Raw genomic sequence first — 18,997 nt, 5'->3', positions numbered from 1 at the left:
TATATATTCCTCATTATTCTCTGGATGCATTCAGCCCTCAAATACTTTTCTGCACATTTTTTGTAATATTTGAACATGGTTTCAAAATATGCCCAATAACATGTCATTATATTCTTTATCTGACAAAAACAAGTAAACATCAGGTTTAGGTAATATGATAACTTTCATCAGTGAAGCTGTTTGCTGCAATCTTCATAGATTATCTTAAACAATCATTATATTTTGACCATGAAGGCAAAGGTTCAGTTCATTCAGGATTCTAATAATACCATATAGATACATTGCTTGGAAAACAACAACAACAACACTAATCATTAAAAAGTCTATTCTGGCATTATCTGCTTCTTGAATGTGTATTTTTAATTTCTCATTTCAGCAACTCATGTGAAAACCATTCTACTTAACAATTACTGTACTTCATTATGTCAAAGCAGGTTCTTTTACTCAATTCTGATTTCTTAGGAAAACATGCTAAAAACTCAATGATTGTGAAGTGCACACATTATTCATTTTCATTAATATTTTTTCAAATTGAATAAATAACAAGAACATTGTTGTCAGCAGACTGTTTTTCTGTTACTAAAGCAAATATATATTTGCATTTTAGGACCCTTGCTATGCATAGAAATTGTACTCTGTAAGGACTAATTATTTTATAGTCTAAATCATGGTCCACAAAATAATCATTAAGCAAATTTAAAAAATCTCTTTTATGACTAGCATTGAATATACTGGAAAAAAATTCTAAGCACATTTGCTTTTTGAATGAACTAATATGGCAAAGGCTAATTTATACTCTCTTAAATCCAGTGTTTTTGTCTAAATGCAAGTTAAACAGTCTTCTAGCAAACATATATAATATAATTGCTTTTCCACATTAGTGCATTAATATTATATGAAGTCTGACTGTCATTTGACAGGAATTTTGCTGATAGCTTATTCTGCTTTCACTGTGAAAATAATATTTTCATTAATGTTATATCTGCTTTTACTACTCAAAAGTAGTTGACTTGGGCATGTTTGGGCTACATGTGGGATAACTTTGAATGATATTTCTGTCCTGGGGCATATTCTTGCTTTTAGCAACAAAATTAATCATTTTGCATGCATGAATATTATTTTGGCTTTGGTCTGGAAAATGCAATCTTTGTCTTTTGGAGTATTCTCTTTGCTTTCTTTGAAAAAGAGAAAAATAATAATATTTTTGATGCTTCATGATACTATTTGGAGATTCATAAAAGACAACTTACTGGGTAATATTTTAATTTAAGTTAATAAATTTCATTTCTAGTATATTCATCATCACACTTCCAATTCACACTTCTTTCGTTTTGCCTTAGTTTCTTGTTTTAAACCACCACATTTATAAATTAAACTTGGCACACCACTCAAAAAGTTTTATGTTAAAATTTGGTTTTCTTCTTAATTTAATAATATCTTAAGTTATATGTATTTTCTTTATTATTTACCTTTCATAATAATTTATGAAATGTTGACCTAATTTTATTGTATCTCAGTGGTAAGAAAATTGAAAATATAACAACTTAAAATAGCAAAAATAGAAATACATATGATTTAAATGTTTTTTTAATCATGCTAACTAAATGTTAATAGAGACAAACGAACTGTCTTTGTGCAAATTGTGCATGAATAAGTTTTACCTTTGTGTTTAATAAGGGAATTATGGCATTTCATTAAAAGTCATAATTTGTCATATATTTAAAGTTTGTGAAATGTTTATTACTAAAGTTGTTTTCTTTTTTGTTTTAAAACTACAGAATAACTTGAGAACCATTCAATAGACAGAAAAACTGCAAATGATTCTAACTAAACTTCTTAATGCCTGCCCTCATCATAATTATTATGACCTTATTAAATTGAATCTAAAAATTTAATCAACTAAATATTTATTGAGTCACATTTGTGCTAGGCATTGTATCTGGATCTTGAAGTGCAAAAAAAAAAATAATACTAAAACAAGAATCTTCTAGTTAAATATGGTGAGGTGAGCACTTTCAAAACCTGGACTTGCATAAATACATTTTTTTTTAAAGATTTTATTTATTTATTTGAGAGAGCGAGAATGAGAGAGAGAGAGAGAGCATATGAGAGGGAGGAGGGTCGGAGGGAGAAGCAGACTCCCTGCTGAGCAGGAAGCCCGATGTGGGACTTGATCCCGGGACTCCAGGATCATGACCTGAGCCGAAAGCAGTCGCTTAACCAACTGAGCCACCCAGGCGCCCCTGTATAAATACATTTTAAAAGACAATACATATTTAAAAACAAGTGTTTAGTTCTCAAGGACTTCATACATGGTGTATGGGGAGGAATATATTATATTTATTTATTATGATTTTGTTGTTCTTTTATTATATCTGAAGAACACAGAATGATACCTGGCATATAGTAGCACTCTGTAAATGTGAAATGAATATATAAATTAATTAATTAATGATAAATATCAGCTTATAAATTCAGGGAAAATTCATGTTATGGCTATGCTGGAAACTATGGCATAAAACAATTGGGAGAGAAAGTTTAAGGTCAGAGATTTACATAGAGTCAGAATGTCAATGTGGGGCATTTTGAATGAATCTTACTGAAGAATCAGTAACTTCATGATTGCATGCTGCTTTTATCCTTTTTAGGCAATCTTGAAAACATGTAAAATCGGCCACATTGATTGACTCTTCTAGGCTCTTACTAATTATTTTATCTATTTATTACATTATCTAAGGACTCAATGATTCCTCAGATTTAAGCTACATGAGTGGTTTTTCAGTGACACAAAGTAACTTCCACTTAAAATACCATTGGTGCTGCTGTATCACTTAAAATAGTACGTATTTCTTGATGTTTCTACTTCTTTTTATTGTTACAATCCCCCCACCACTTTTACATTTGCAGAACCAATATGTGAGTCAAATATGGCTATTATATTAAAATTATAGCTTTATTGAACTGCTGCTCTCTTCAGCAATTCACCTTTTTCATTATCACTACATGTGAATTACACTTAACTCTTGGGATTACATAGCGTAATTATGAAATAAGTAACATAATCACAGATATTCATATTCATTAATAAGTGCAAGTTATAAATGATTAAAAGTTGCTCAGCAGTGTTTGTTAGATGATATCCCCAAGGTCTATTAATTATGCTTGAATTTAATGATAAAGTTGGATGTGGGGCAACTAAGATCAGAACAGCAGTTGTTTTAATATATTTTGATACTGAGCTTTGTGGTCAGCTACATACCAAACTATATTATTTGAAATTCTAATTTCACAAATAAATTGCACTATGCCACCATTTATGAAGGAGATCATTGGAAAATATGATTACATTTAAATATATTGTGAAATAATATGCTACTCATTCTAATGTTTCCTAATTGCAAGTTTCAAATGTTACAATACTTCAGCATAGTTTTTAGATGTGACAAAAATAGTTGTCCATGAAGATTTTTAGTAGTAGTAATATAGATTTATATGTTTGGATAATTCCATTATATCAATTTTTGTATTTTCTTTAATTTACATCTTTGTAGAACACTGAGACTCTGAAATCTTACAGGAAAAATCTGATTTTTTTAAAATTTCACTTGCCTATATTTTAAAAACTAAAATAAAAGGAAAATCTGAAATTATTACAAATGAATTGTTTTAGAAAAATATGTATTTGTATTTGGACAAAATTCTACTAGGATAGAAAAAATAATTGAAAATGTCTAAGTCCACTGTAAAGACCAATTTGATACTGGATAAGGACTCAATATGCACACTGTATTTTTTAGTTTATTTCTGCACAATTTAGTCACGTTAGTATAACAGCATGTATTTAGTAAGCACTCATAAGATTTTGCTTCAAATGCTTCAGTAACATTTATCAATAGAAAATGAAGCATAACAAACAAAATAGTAAACATAATTTTTGCCTCCCATATTTGATAATTGTAGTTGTTGATAACTAATCCATTAGTATCCAGTTGGTTTAATTGATTTTATTTTTTCATTACTCTTTTGTCTTCTGCTATATGATAATCACATGTAATTGCTTAGAAAATTGGCCTGCTTTATAACTCATCTACAAAAATATTAAAAATATTATTGTAATATTATGAAAATTAATGAGAATTTTTTGAATGATGATGTGCTAGATAACTTTCACTAAAGTTTAAGACTTATAAGTTTACTTTTTATGTACTCATTGTTTTCTAATTTTAAGTCATTTAGTGATTGTCTTACTAAATTTTTTCATAGTCACATCCAAATGAATTATCAGGTAATATGTCATCCACATCTCAAATTTGTCTGAAACTAAAATAGGTCTTAGACATAGATATTTTCATAGACATATATTCACCAAAATTAATTTCAACTTAGTATTTCGCTTGTGTTTATAGATTCAGCAAATTACAACCTCTCTAATATAACTTTCAATTTTCCAATGGTTTTAACTGAACATCTTTGTTCCAGTATACTATACTATCCTACTGATCTGCTTCAAATACCCAGAAATTTCATTCTAATTAGATTTATTTTTTCAATCTCTGTATTTGCTTGTTTTATCTCCTTTTCTGAGCATATGAGGGTGTTTCTTTACCTTTTCAAAGTGTAGCAAATGTCATAAAATATTCCTTAACCACTCAAATTAGATGTGAATTCCCCCTTTTCTAAGGATCAATTTCTATTTATTAACACATTCTTACTTTTGTAAGATATATTTCATTCTACCTGAAATCATGGTTATGTCCAAACATTTTAGATTATTGATTCCTGGAAGCCAGGTCTTGGTTTCATTTATTATTTAATAAAAATAAGTATGTCACAAAGCATATTTAGTCCCTTGACTATTTTCCCAACCCTATCCCCCAATTTTTCCACCAAAAAACTAACCTCTCATGCGTAATTTATTATTTTTATATAATTTACATTTGCTCCTATGTTGAATACTGCCTTCTAGGTAATAGGTTTTGAGTCATTCACATTCTTTCTCTTATTAGTGGTCTCCCCTAGGGTGTTTGTTCTTGACCTTTTTTTTTTTTTTTATGTTATGTTAATCACCATACATTGCATCATTAGTTTTTGATGTAGTGTTCCATGATTCATTGTTTGCATATAACACCCAGTGCTCCCTGCAGTACGTGCCCTCTTTAATACCCATCACCAGGCTAACCCATCCTCCCACCCCCCTCCCCTCTAGAACCCTCAGTTTGTTTCTCAGAGTCCATAGTCTCTCAGAGTCCATAGTCTCATAGTCCAATTGTCTCCCCCTCCAATTTCCCCCCCTTCATTTTTCCCTTCCTGCTATCTTCTTTTTTTTTTTTTTTTAACATATAATGTATTATTTGTTTCAGAGGTACCAGGTCTATGATTCAACAGTCTTACACGATTCACAGCGCTCACCATGTTCTTGACTTTCTTATCTTCTCACTTTACTCACATTCCTGTGTGAGGTGGTCATCATTTTTTTGTCAAAGGTTTCAACTTTCACTTATACACTGGTTGTCATCCTGTTTTCTAAACTTTAGAATGATATTAAAGTCCAATACCTTCTGGAGACTTTGAATAGATATTATACAAAAGGATAACCTGTATCTGAAATTGAAGCAATTATCACTCTCTCTTTCCAGTTGGCTGTCCTCCTCTATTCCATATTTTGCTAAGACAACCATAGGTTGATTCACTGACAAAGATTGTTTTTCAGTTGCCACTTCACATATAATCAGGCTCCAAGTGCTATAAAGGCAACATCATGGATATCTCTCAAATCTTCTCATGTCTCCATCCCCTTTCCACAGCCTTAGTGCAACCTCATAAATTTTGTAACTACTATGCTACCAGTCCAGTTACTGTTGATTCGGTTTCCTTTTTTTTTTTAATTTTTATTTTTAAATTAATTATGAAATAATTTTAAATTTATAAAGACAGTTCAGAAAGTACATTCTTCACTCAATCTTCCCTAATGTTAACATCTTACATAATCATGGCACATAATTTCTTAGCTAAAATTAAGAAATTAACATTGACACATTGCTATTAACTGCAGATTTTATTAGGATTTCATAAATTTTTCCATTAATGTCATCTTTCTGTTCCAGGATCCAATTCAGGGTAGTACATTGCATTTAGCCATCAAGTTTCTTGGTCTCCACTGGTTTGAGACAGTATCAGACTTTCCTTGTTTATGGTGATATTGACAGTTTAGGGAAATTCTGGTGAGGTGTTTTGTAGGGTGACTATCAATATTTTTTTTGTATGTTTTCTCATGAGCAGACTTGGGTATTTTTTGAAAACACTAAAAGAGGTGAAATGGCCTTATCATTGTAATGTATCAGAAACCAAATGATACCAACATGAAGAATTATCATGGTAATGTTACCCTTGATCACTCGCTTAAGCTTATATCAATCAGTTCTTTCTACTGTAAAGTTACTATTCTTTTTTTTTTTCTTTTCTATACTCTATTCTTTGGAAGCCAGTCACTAAGTCCAACCACTCTGAAGAAGAGAGAAATTAAGATCTATATCCTTGAGCAGAGAGTATCTACAAATATTATTTAGAGTTCTATAGGAAAGATATATCCCTTCTAAACCTCATGTTTTAACTAACCATTGGTTCTGCATTTTCTACAAGTACTTTAGAATCGTATACAAAACCTTTTTTAATCAGGCACTTGCTTGACTAGCAAATTTCATTTATGGATTATTCCCTCTAGTAACCTGTGATGACCAATTATACTTCGGTGTGATTGTACCATGATGTTCCGAACCACTCTTTTTTGTTTATATTCATCTTGGAATAACCTGCCCATCTTGTGAATACCCATTTGTGACCTTTCCTATCATATATTCTCAACAACCTCAGAGGGAATTGACCAGTTATTTCTTTGTGCTGTTATGCTAGGACGTGCCCTAAAACTATGTTTACCAGTGCCTTTAACAACTTTTTAATAACTTACTTGTTCACCACAACATTCTAGTCTTTAAATTTCCTGGACACCGAAGACATTTATTTCCATACTTTCATTGCCCAAATTCTCTTCCATAATTGTACACAATAAATGTTCTAATGTTCAGATGTTCAAATCTTCTAGGTTTTCAAAAATGTGATTTAACTGCATTGTGATATACTCATGAAGAAAGCTGTGTAATATTCATTACTAGGTGAAGATGATGATGAAGCATAAGGTGGGGAGAAACAGGTGGAGGAGGAGAAAATAAAAAGGAAGGAGGGAAGGAAACAGAGGAGGAAGTAAGGAAGGGAAGGAAAGAGAGAGGGAAGGGGAACGAATGGATGGAGGGAGGGAAAATTTAATACAAAGAAAAATCAAATTCAAATTCTACCCTTCTGGGAGATAGCAACCTAAAATCCTCAAACAACTTTAATTGCTTTCTACTTGCATTTTTGTATTATTTTCTATCTACTGCTCCACTTTAAGACAAATTCCACATATAAAAATTGCTTTTGCCAAAATGCCATTTACAATGGAATAAGTCAAGTGTAAGGTTTGTGCCCAGAGCATTTTTCATTAGTATTTATGTTTGAGGGTATTTGTGACTTTCACTTTCAAGACATTTCTGGACCATACATGGTTTGTGTCAGCATTTTTCTTGTTTTTTTAATAGTATGTATATCACTGATTATTAACCTGAGAGAAGTATTTGATTTAAGTTTCCTTGTATCAAAATAATTCATTTAAAAAATAATATAAGAAATGTCATTGCCATTGATTCTCCAGCCCATGTACTTTACATTTCTTAGATTGCCTATACCTCTTCTCAATAACATTGTAAGACTCTTGGGACAACATACTTTGCTTGTGAAAATTACATTTGTGTTTATAGCCAAATGATCTTCTCTGCAGTTTTGAAGTTTACCTGAAGTCTTATTAAAGATAACTCTTTCATAATATACTCACAATACATTGTCCTGGCTCTATGTATAATACTAATTGATCATTTGGTTTCAATGATATTTTAATTGTTTTGAAAACCTGTTGCTACATGGGTGGGTATCTTTTATTTCTTCCATAAAAGCAGATACAAGTGAATATTCATTTTGTAATAATCGGTTATAAAAGCAAAATCTATATAGCAGGTGTTTTCAAGAAAATGTATATAACAAGTATGAATCCAAATGTTCAAAGGTGCCATTTTCAATGAAACCTCTCATTATAACCATTCATTTTCCTATAATTTGTGTGAAGCTGCAGATCATTTTGCACATCCCTATAAGTAAATAAGTGTCTTAAAATTATTTTATTATTGGCGTGCCTGGGTGGCTCAGTTGATTAAGCAACTGCCTTCGGCTCAGGTCATGATCCTGGAGTCCCAGGATCGAGTCCCGCATAGGGCTCCCTGCTCAGCAGGGAGTCTGCTTCTCCCTCTAACCCTTCCCCCCTCCTGCTCTCTCTCTCTCTCAAATAAATAAATTAAAAATCTTTAAAAAAATTTATTTTATTATTATATGTTTATGGTAAAAATTGTAATCTCACTATTCCATAAATTGTGAAGTTTGTACTAATGATTATCTTCAATTTTCATTCACTAGAAGTTCAAAGTAACATAAGAATTATAACTTTATAATGGAATGAAGCATTTCTACCTATGAAATTAGTAGATAAGGTTTTGAATTCAAAATTTGTAAAAAGTATTTGAGACTCTAGACAATGATATATTAGCATTCTTGATGAAACAGTAAATAGAAAGCTATTGGGTTTTTCCTAAATTATGTTTACCTGCCAAAATGGCATTTATGTGCCTTTAGATTTATAATCTTTCTCTCCCTCTTTCTCTATCTGTCTATCTATCTTAAAGCACAAACAGACTGAAAGGGCTATTTCAAAAGGCTTTTTCACTTTTGGTGACCACCAGGAAATTGTGTATGTGTTTGAAATTCAAAATGACGGTATTTGTCAGTGGCCTTCTGAATAGTTTAGTGTATTAGCAAATTTTTGAAACTTAGAATTTCTAATAATTTTAAGTCACAAATGACAGGGGTTAAAGAGAAATTTGAAATATTTCACTCAATATTTTATCGTGAGATATTTTGTATGTGATTTCTCATTTCCGTATGAAATTTTATTACATGAGTGAACATGAGTATACTGAATTCTACTTTGATAGAATTTTAACTTATTTCAAGTTTGAGACAATTATAGTGCTTCTCAATTTTTTTCTTCATGTCTTTGGTAAATGTGTGTGTGTCCTTGTATATACACAGATATGTATTAATTACTGAATCAGAGTATTCATGCTGTTCAGTTTTAATAAACACTGTCAAAAAGTTTCAAAAAATAATATTGAGAAAATATTATTTGCAAAAGAATATATAATTATGATTTAATTTTTATGTAGTATCAAAATATTAAAGCTAATCAGTGTTAGAAGCCAGAGTATTATTTATCCTAGGTTAGGGAGGGTAGTGACTGGAAATAGGCAGAAAGGGGTGCCATGGGATTCTGCTAACAATCCATCTCTTAATCACATTCTGATTTGTGGGTGTATTCACTTTTTAAAATTTATCAATTTGGGCAAATATAAGTGCATTTATGATTTGCACTTTTATATATGTATATAATAATTCAATAAAATTTTATATTGATAACAAAATGTGGAAAGTTATTCCAAGTAAAGCAGGAGTGATTCCTTAGACAGCCCTAGGTTTTTAGCTATTACATATGCCAAAATACTTGCTAGCTTTTCTACAATATTAATCAATGTGTATGCACACAAAATAACTCATTGCACATTGTATTCTTAAATTTGAACCTACAGGTTTCTATACATTCATTCAAAAATATCTATTAAGATACAAATGCTATGATACAAATACAAAACACTAAGATAACAATATTGATCAAACCCAATAACATGCCACAAAGATAATCACAGAACAATAGGAAAAGCAAGTCAACCGAGCAATTGCCTATTATCTGCTACAATCAGAGGGACCCTACATTGCAGTTTGCTCTAATTTAGATTGTCATTATTCAATTATAACCTTCCTCTTACATTTAAAAAAAAAAAAATACCGTTGGGCAAAAATTTGTATAATCAGCCTAGCTATACTTGTGTTTAAGATCAAAGTATTATGAAAATCTGAAAAGCGAGTTAAGAAACTCTGCTGCAAGGTGAGGCAGCTTTGTTTCGTTTTGTTGTTTATCTTGAGCTAGTGCAGTGGGAATGAGGAAAAAAAAACAGTGGACTGGATCTTTAAGGAATGCTAAGATGCATGTATGGGTAAGGAAGAGCAAGAGTAGAAGAGAGTAAAAAGCTGAGTCCAAGGAAGTAGAAATGAGATGCAATAAGCCCCACAACCCTGACATGACTGGGTATATTTAGAGAATAGCATATTTCTTTCAAATTAGAATTTTAGCATGCATAGGAAGAAGTGGTGGAAGATTGAGCTGTATGTTTGGGTTGAGGACATGCTGCAAGATACCTTGCCTGTTACTTTAAGCAATAGGAAGCCAATTAAGTTCGGTATGAAAAAATTTGCATGGTCATTTTTTGTTGATTTTTAATAATGATAACTCCGCCAACTATGGAGCAGGTCAGTTAGAACGTGGGGAAAACTGATGTCAATGCAGTATAAGAGAAAAGACTCTTATAAAACTCCAGGAAAGAGATGATGATTTTATGACCTCACAAAGGCAGTGGCTCTGGAGAAGAAATCCCCAATGTAAAAGACATTTCTAATGTACAATTGATAAAATAAATTCCATCTTGCGTTGGTTGGATGCAGGGAAAATGTGGAACGTGACGTGAGGGCTAGAGATGACTGCTGTTTCTAGGTTGATTGTGCGCTATGGTGGTGACCTTCAAACTGGGTTATTCATGCTCCAGAGGTACTCAGAATCTCATAAATAATTTTAAGTCAATCACTTTCTCGATGTACAAAATCTATTTTATTATATTCTTAAATGGATCTTCAGGAGAATGTACCTGTGGCTCCTTTTTCTTCTCCAGTTTTAAGGGAAAGTACATATAACCATATCTCACCCATTAGGATATTACTTTGGTATATTGTCCAGCTTGGAAAACTGTCCTTTTTGCCAATAGAAAGGCCCAATTACAAGGATTATTGCCAGATTTGATATTTATTAATAACAATAAAAAATATGTATGTTCAGGTAGAATGATTTCCAATACTTTGTGTTCAGTAATATTTAAAGAGGAATAATAGAGTGATAAATAATTTGAAATATTTTTGATGACAAACACAAGTTTTAAAGTACAACATGGAATAAACTCAAATTATCAAGTGACGTTTCTATAAGAATTCTCATTCTATCCTTACATATATATTTATGTGAATGTTTTTCAATATCTTAACCTATAAAAACAGGTAGGATTTAGAAAAACCATTTATTTCTAGCAGTAAGTAAAACTATCCGTGAGATATAAGAGTATAACATTAAAGATAAGACCCTTGAACTCCTACAACTCAACAACAAAACCCAAATAATACAATTTAAAAATAGGCAGTGGACCTGAATAGATATTTTTCCAAATAAGTTGTACAGATGCCAACAGACACATGAAAAAGTGCTCAAAATCACTGGTCATCAGGAAAATGCAAATCAAAACCATAGTGAGGGGCACAGTCAGTTAAGCGTCTGCCTTCAGCTCAGGTCATGATCCCACAGTCCTAGGATCAAGCCACAAGTCTGGATCCCTGCTCAGTGGAGAGTCTGCTTCTCCCTCTCCTCCTCTCCCCCTCTCCCCGCTCATGCTCTCTCTCTCTCTCAAGTAAATAAATAAACGCTTTAAAAATTAAAAAAAAAAAAACACACACACACAATGAGATAGAACCTCACACCAGTCATAATAGTGAGGATCTAAAAGACAAGAAATAACAAATGCTGGTAAGGAAGTGGAGAAAAGAGAACCATTGAGCACTGTTAGTGGAAATGTAAACTAGTGCAACCATTGTGGAAAACCCTATTAAAGTTCCTCAAAAAATAAAAAAATAGAACTACCATATGATCCAGTAATTACACTTCTGGGTATTTATCTGAAGAAAACAAAAATGCTAATTTGAAAAGGTGTTTGTACCACTGTTTACTGCAGAATTATTTACAGTAGATAATTATGGAAGCAACCTAAGTGTCCATCAATGGATGAATGGATAAGGAAGATGTGGTATATATATACAATGGAATATTACTCAGCCATAAGAAAGAATGAAATCTTTCCATTTGTGACAATAGGATGGAACTAGAGGGTGTTATGCTAAGTGAAATAAGTCAGACAGAGCAGAACAAATGCCATATGATTTCATTTGTATGTGGAATCTAAAAAACAAAACAAACAACATAAATAGAGACTCATGAATACAGAGAACAAACTGGTGATTGCCAGAGAGGAGGGGGGTGGGGGATGGGTGAAACAGATAAAAAGAATTAAGAGGTACAAACTTCCAGTACTAAATAGATAAATCATGGGAATGAAACTATAGCATAGAGATTGTAGTCAGTAATACTATAATCACTCTGTATGGAGACAGATGGTAAGGACACTTAACATGGTGAATATTTCGTTAAGTATTTATTGAGTCACTATGTTGTACACTCAAAACTAATATCATATTTTATATCAACTATACTTAAAAATAAAAAACAGGCCCATCTAATCCACTAGACTACATATTTTCAGTTAAGTGTTTATTTCTTATATTAAGTTATCAATAAAGTTGTTACATATTTATGTTGTTTTGATCAATGATGTAATACTAATATTTGTCATGGCTACCTAATCTAAAAGATTATTTTAATACTTAGACTGTTATAGTTGCAGAATATTTTCTAAAAATTAAGTTCTTTTTACATATAATTTTTGATGCCGAGAAGTATGAAAAATGAGCATAATATTTATGATATTGAGAAAATTGATTTAGTATGTCTAAATCTATTATATTAAGAGAAAAGGATATGAGGTTATTGTAATGGAAAGCTGAGTTCAAGATGGAAATAAAGTTATTGAAAGTTCTGCCTATTAAACAAGAGATTTTTTAAATTTATTTTTAAAAGTATTATCATAATACCTCCCACTTATAAAGTGCTCACTTTGTTCTAGAAAGTTTTCTAAGTGCTTTTCTTATATTAATCATTTTACCCTCAACATAGTAACTCTACAAAATACGTCTTATTTTTATCCTTGCTTGAAGGGAAACTGAAGCAGAAAGGAATTAGATCACTTGCCTGTAGTCATACAAATAGGGAAAAACTAAGGGTGAACCCAGACAGTCCGGCCCCATAATCTTTGTTCTTAACCTCTGTGCTAAACTAACAGAGTATCAAATTGATGTGGTTTTTGTATTCCTTTGAATAAATTTAATTTTGAGACTGTTACATTTTTTAATAATTCAATATTTATAGAAATTTCCCCTAAGCGTATAATTTTTAGTTATTCAAAATTATGGAATGTTTTAGATGTCACCTTAAACATATGTAAAGAGGGAATATTTTTTCTAAATTATTAATGGCGTACAGGGAAAAATACCTGAAGTCCCCTGAGTTATAGCATTGTGTTAAGCATGCATGATCTGGAGCCAAACTGAAAGTATAGAATTTGTCACTCTGTTTATGTTCTAGCAGTAGCCACTTCCTACTTATGAATTTTTTGGCAATTGACAATTTCTTAGAGAAAAAAAAGAACCAAAAAAAAAAAAAAAAACTAATCTGTGGGGAAAGATGAATTCAAATTTAGATATGTGCAATATGGGATGTCTAAATAATATCTCAATATAATGTCCCTAACGTATTTGGAAACAGGGACCGACACATTTGGTGACAGATTCCTTCCAGTGGAATTCAGAAATCATTCTTTGAGGACTCCTTTTCCTCCCCCCATTAAATCATTGTCAAATTTTCTTCTAGTTGCCAACACAGTCCTAATGCTTTTTATGCTTGAAATGTTATTATTCATTTAATCCTTTCTTAAGCAGAATGGGTCCCTTAAGACAGGAAATGTATCTTGATTTCATCTCAGCAACCCCTATTTCTGATGCAGAAACTATCAGAAATTATCTCATCCATAATTTACAGTAAATTCATTAATCATCATACAGATGTTGATTTACAAGAGTTTATGACCCTACCCAGTGGAACACAGTGGAGCCAAGAATAAATAAAAATAAATAAACGAATGAATGAACGAAGGAATGAATGAACCAAAGACTGTATACAAGGAAGCCTTATATAGCAATTTAAAGCTTGTGTGCTAAATGCATGAAAATAATAGATATATTCAATTTTACAATATTAATGCCATAGCAATATTATCACTTCCAGTTGATACTTGAAATCTGCCTTTGTATCTAATATGGAAACAAGAAATAAATGCATTTAACATTAGATGTGTATAAGAAAATAATGATTTGCAGGAGCAGATGATAAAGCTTACCAAGGCAGCACACGAATAGTTAAAAGCAGAAGCTCTGACTTCAGATTTGTACACCCCTTCCTATAAACTCTGTGACCTTGACCAGTTTATCTTAATCTCTCCATTTTGAGCTTCATGATCTTTTAACTGTTATCCTAATAGTACATAGCTTATAAGGAGAGTGAATGGATTAAATTAGATACCTGTTAAAGTATAGAACACAGAGGCAAGCACATAATACATGCTTGTTATTGTCCACAAACTTGAAAACTTGCAGACAGGAAGAGAGAAAAGAGTTGCTAACTCTTCTACCAAATTATATTTGAATATGCATCTGGTGTTGGTATTTGTTTAATGGCCACTTGTTATTAATGTTGAATTTCAAGAATTTTCTAAACTCCTTTGCTTTGAATCCCTTGCCTTGAAAGAGCTTATGATTGCAAATTCTAAAATCCCAAATTGATCAAATATCTACTAGTATTTAGTTCTTCACTGTTTTTTTTTTAAGTTTATTGATTGTATGCCTCCTTCAAATCAGTAAGCTGCAGGTATAAGCATATTTCATTAATAAGTATGCCTAGATCAGCACTGCATCGCTTGGAGAAAATTGAACTTATTAGGGAAGATTATCTTGCCTTAGGATTGCTGTCCATGCTGCCTCTGGGGACTGTCTGTGCAGCTGCAAACCCAGTGGTGAGAAGGGGATGAAGCGTAATTATGTGGTGTTACTATCTATATTACTCAGGAAGATTCGTGTTTTAAGTGGGAGTTAGGTTCACAGTAATTTATGCTGCCAAAGAACAACAACAAAGAACCTTTTACTCTACTGTTGATTGGGGAGTTGTTATGAAGCAGATTTGATTCTTTTTTTTTTTTTTTAAAGATTTTTTATTTATTTATTTGAGAGAGAGAGAATGAGAGAGAGCAAGCACATGAGAGGGGGAGGGTCAGAGGGAGAAGCAGACTCCCTGCCGAGCAGGGAGCCCGATGCGGGACTCGATCCAGGGACTCCAGGATCATGACCTGAGCCGAAGGCAGTCGCTTAACCAACTGAGCCACCCAGGCACCCGAAGCAGATTTGATTCTTAATGTGGTCCCTGAATATATAATATTTTGGTGATCATTTTATTTTTCTCATAAACATAGCCAAAATAATATTTAATTTCTATTTATTTTTAAAATCATTTTCATTCACCCAGACTTCTCTTGAAAGATAATGTGAATATTACAGGACATAGAAGATTAATTTTCTTCTCATGGAAAATGGAAGACTTAGCTTCCTTAAGCTTTTCTATCAACAGATTTTTCTGGCACATCCCAGGCAGCTAAATGCAGTCATAGCTCTTTCACTTGAGGGCCATTAATTTGGAACTTATCGTAATTTAAATAGGTAATGAGTTAAAAAAAATTTTAGTTCCAATATTGAAAGAATAAGTATATGTCTACATCTCCTAACTTTACATAATCTATGGGCACAAACATTTTTCCAAGAGAATTAATTTGTAAAATAATAATTGGAGTGGATATTTAAGCACTTAAGCGTTTTTAAACACCTTCATTTTCTAGATATTTTATTTTATTTTTTTTTTAAGATTTTACTTATTTATTTGACAGAGACAGAGACAGCGAGAGTAGGAACACAAGCAGGGGGAGTGGGAGAGGGGGAAGCAGGCTTCCCGCTGAGAAGGGAGCCCGATGTGGGGCTTGATCCCAGGACCCTGGGATCATGACCTGAGCTGAAGGCAGACGCTTAACGACTGAGCCACCCAGGCGCCCCTAGATATTTTATATACAAATTAGAAATAGCACCTTATATTTTTATGATGATAAATTTTACATTGATTTTAGATATGCTTAATGCTTTATGTGATTGCTTTATTTAATTCCTCAAGTGGACTAATTATGTCTCATCTACCACACAGCAAGCGGCATGAAGGCCAGGACTGTATTTCTATTCCTCACTGTACTCCTCTCCAAGCTTGGCACTTATATTTATTTCATTGAATAAAACATTATTCTTTCTAAAATCTCTACACAGTAAGTAACAGAGACCAAGAAATGATAAGAGAAAGATTGTGCCGCTTGTCAAAGATCATGATTCTAATAAAAGTTAGAATCCGGATTTGTCTCAAGCAATCTGACCAAGACCCTGAACACTGAAGTACTTACATCTAACAAAATAATGACACCTCTATATGCTGCTAATTTATTTACCTCAGTAAATTCCTCCTTGTTTTAACGTAAAAAGTCCTTTAACCAAACCCTTAGGGATAGGAAGCAAGTTTGGAATGAGGGGATTATTTTTGCTCTTCTTAATGCTACCTGGAGTTAGACTAGCACATGTTACACATGGAATGCAGAGAGGAACATAAAAGAATATTCAGATTATGACCACACAAAATAAGTATATGGCTCGACAGTTGTCTGCAAGCCATACTGTGTGTCTTGAGAGATAATTACCCCAAATTTTAATATTTTCCCTCAGCCATTTCTGGATAATCTACTATCTATAGTTTATCCATCATAAAGAACACTTCCCCTTTTGCCTAAGATAGCTATATATACTCTAGGTTTTAGGAAGATGTGTCTGTCAAGAAAAAAAATCTAAAACATGGAAATCAATAAAGAATGTAGCATGTCATCTCAAAGTCACCTAGAGACACTGTTTAACAAGCTCATTCAGGAATTATTTCATGTTCTCAGAAATTTTAAATGTAATTGATTTTGTGATTTAACATTGGAATAAACTGTGAATTTACATGATAACTTATAAATTTACATTTAGAAGAAAGAATACCAGCAAAGGTATTTTTTACTTTTTTTATTCTCTATAATACCAGTTTTGTATCTAACTATTGTTCTAACAATTACTTTCTTTTTCAAAATGAATATGAAGCGTCAGTTCTTCAAAATGTTTTCTTTGTAACCAGCTTTATGTTTTCTTTCTAAACCAGCTATATCACCTACTAATTCTCTTGTTAGTTAATGGGTTGAGTAAAATATTCGATAGGCATTTATATTTGTATGAGAGTCATGTTTTTAACTGAATATTATACTTTGAATGAACGTATGCAAGGTGTCAACGCCCTTTAGCCAAAGATTACCAGGCACCCCCTGTATTTGAACAAGTTGGACTCATTATTCATCACAATGAGGGATAATGTATGTGTTGTGTATTTGAGTGTTTCGCTGACAGAGTGATAGAAAGGATTTATTATAGGATTTGGGCTTTTATTAAGTGGTATTAGAAAAGTTTAAGGGAGCAGGGCTTTACCTTGGATTGGATGCTGTCAGGAAGCAGGGGTAATGTCATGATTGGGTATCTAAATGGATCTTATCTAGAAGGAGGAAAAAATAAAACTATCATTGGAAAAGAAGCAGCAGTCATTCATATTTCTCTCTCTTAAAAGAAAAAAAAATAAAATAACAACAATAATAATAATAACCCACTTCTTTCTGATTCAGAGGATTGTGGGAAAGAGAAGGACAACAGGCCAGAGGGGAGACAAATCAGATGTGTACTTCCCAAATTTACGATCTTACTAGGAGAGCTGGCACATTCAGATCAGGGTCCTGGCATTTCTCACCTTGTTATACCCTTTGGTGTCACTGATACCTTGCTAAAAAGTTTACTAGACTAGAATCACCTTTACAGAAAAGGAGTATCTTCACTGAGCACTGAGAAACAGACCCCCTGTGAGTCACAGCAGTCCTCAGTGGGAGAAAAGGTGAGACAGGGTCATCCAGGGATTGCTAATAGGTTCTGAGCAAACCTGAGCCCAGACCACAGATCTCATTAGCCAGATTCAGATTCCTCCCATTGATGTCAGCAGAGCTGGCATTCCCATGCTGGTAAGAGGGAAGGTTCTGGAAACTAACTGAGCTCAGGGATACCTTGTTCAAGACATAATTTTTCCCTCCCACAATGGAATTGCATTATCCATATCACACATCCACACATATGCACACACACACACACACACACACACACACACACACACACACCACACACTGAGGGATTACCCTGAAACACTGAGTCTTTGGTTCATAGGACACCAAAGTAACTACTTGAATGAACTATTTATGTTATCAGATTAAGCTATATTAAAAATTCCAGTCAACATTGAGTTGTTACTCTTTTTACAAAAAGCTGAGGATTAGAGGGAAAGCAAGATAGCTATAGAAAAAAAATCAATATACTCTGTGCATTTGAGATATAGTGTGAAATAAAATTTTTGACCCATAAGATGGACTTATGATACTCAATAATATTAACTATTGGTATGTTTATTAAATTTAATTAGTCACTTATAAAATATATAATTATAATGAGTACTAACAAATGCCTATGTTGAAAATAATTTTGTTGGACTAAGGTTAAAAAGAGAAATCCTGTTTTGGTATTCATTTTTATACCAAATTGGATATACAAAAATTGTTTTTAAATTTTTTGATAAATCAGTCACAGCCAAATGGCAGTTTTTAAGTCATTGGATGTACATCATGAATAGATGGCAATATTTTATCATGTATTCTTTTTACTACAAATGATTTGTTTTGCATTATTATAACTTTTTGAGATAAAATGTAACAAGGTTAATCTG

This window comes from Halichoerus grypus, chromosome 5 (assembly GCF_964656455.1).
Source record: "Halichoerus grypus chromosome 5, mHalGry1.hap1.1, whole genome shotgun sequence".
Classification (NCBI taxonomy): Eukaryota; Metazoa; Chordata; class Mammalia; order Carnivora; family Phocidae; genus Halichoerus; species Halichoerus grypus.
Note: the sequence above shows the minus strand (reverse complement) of the source record.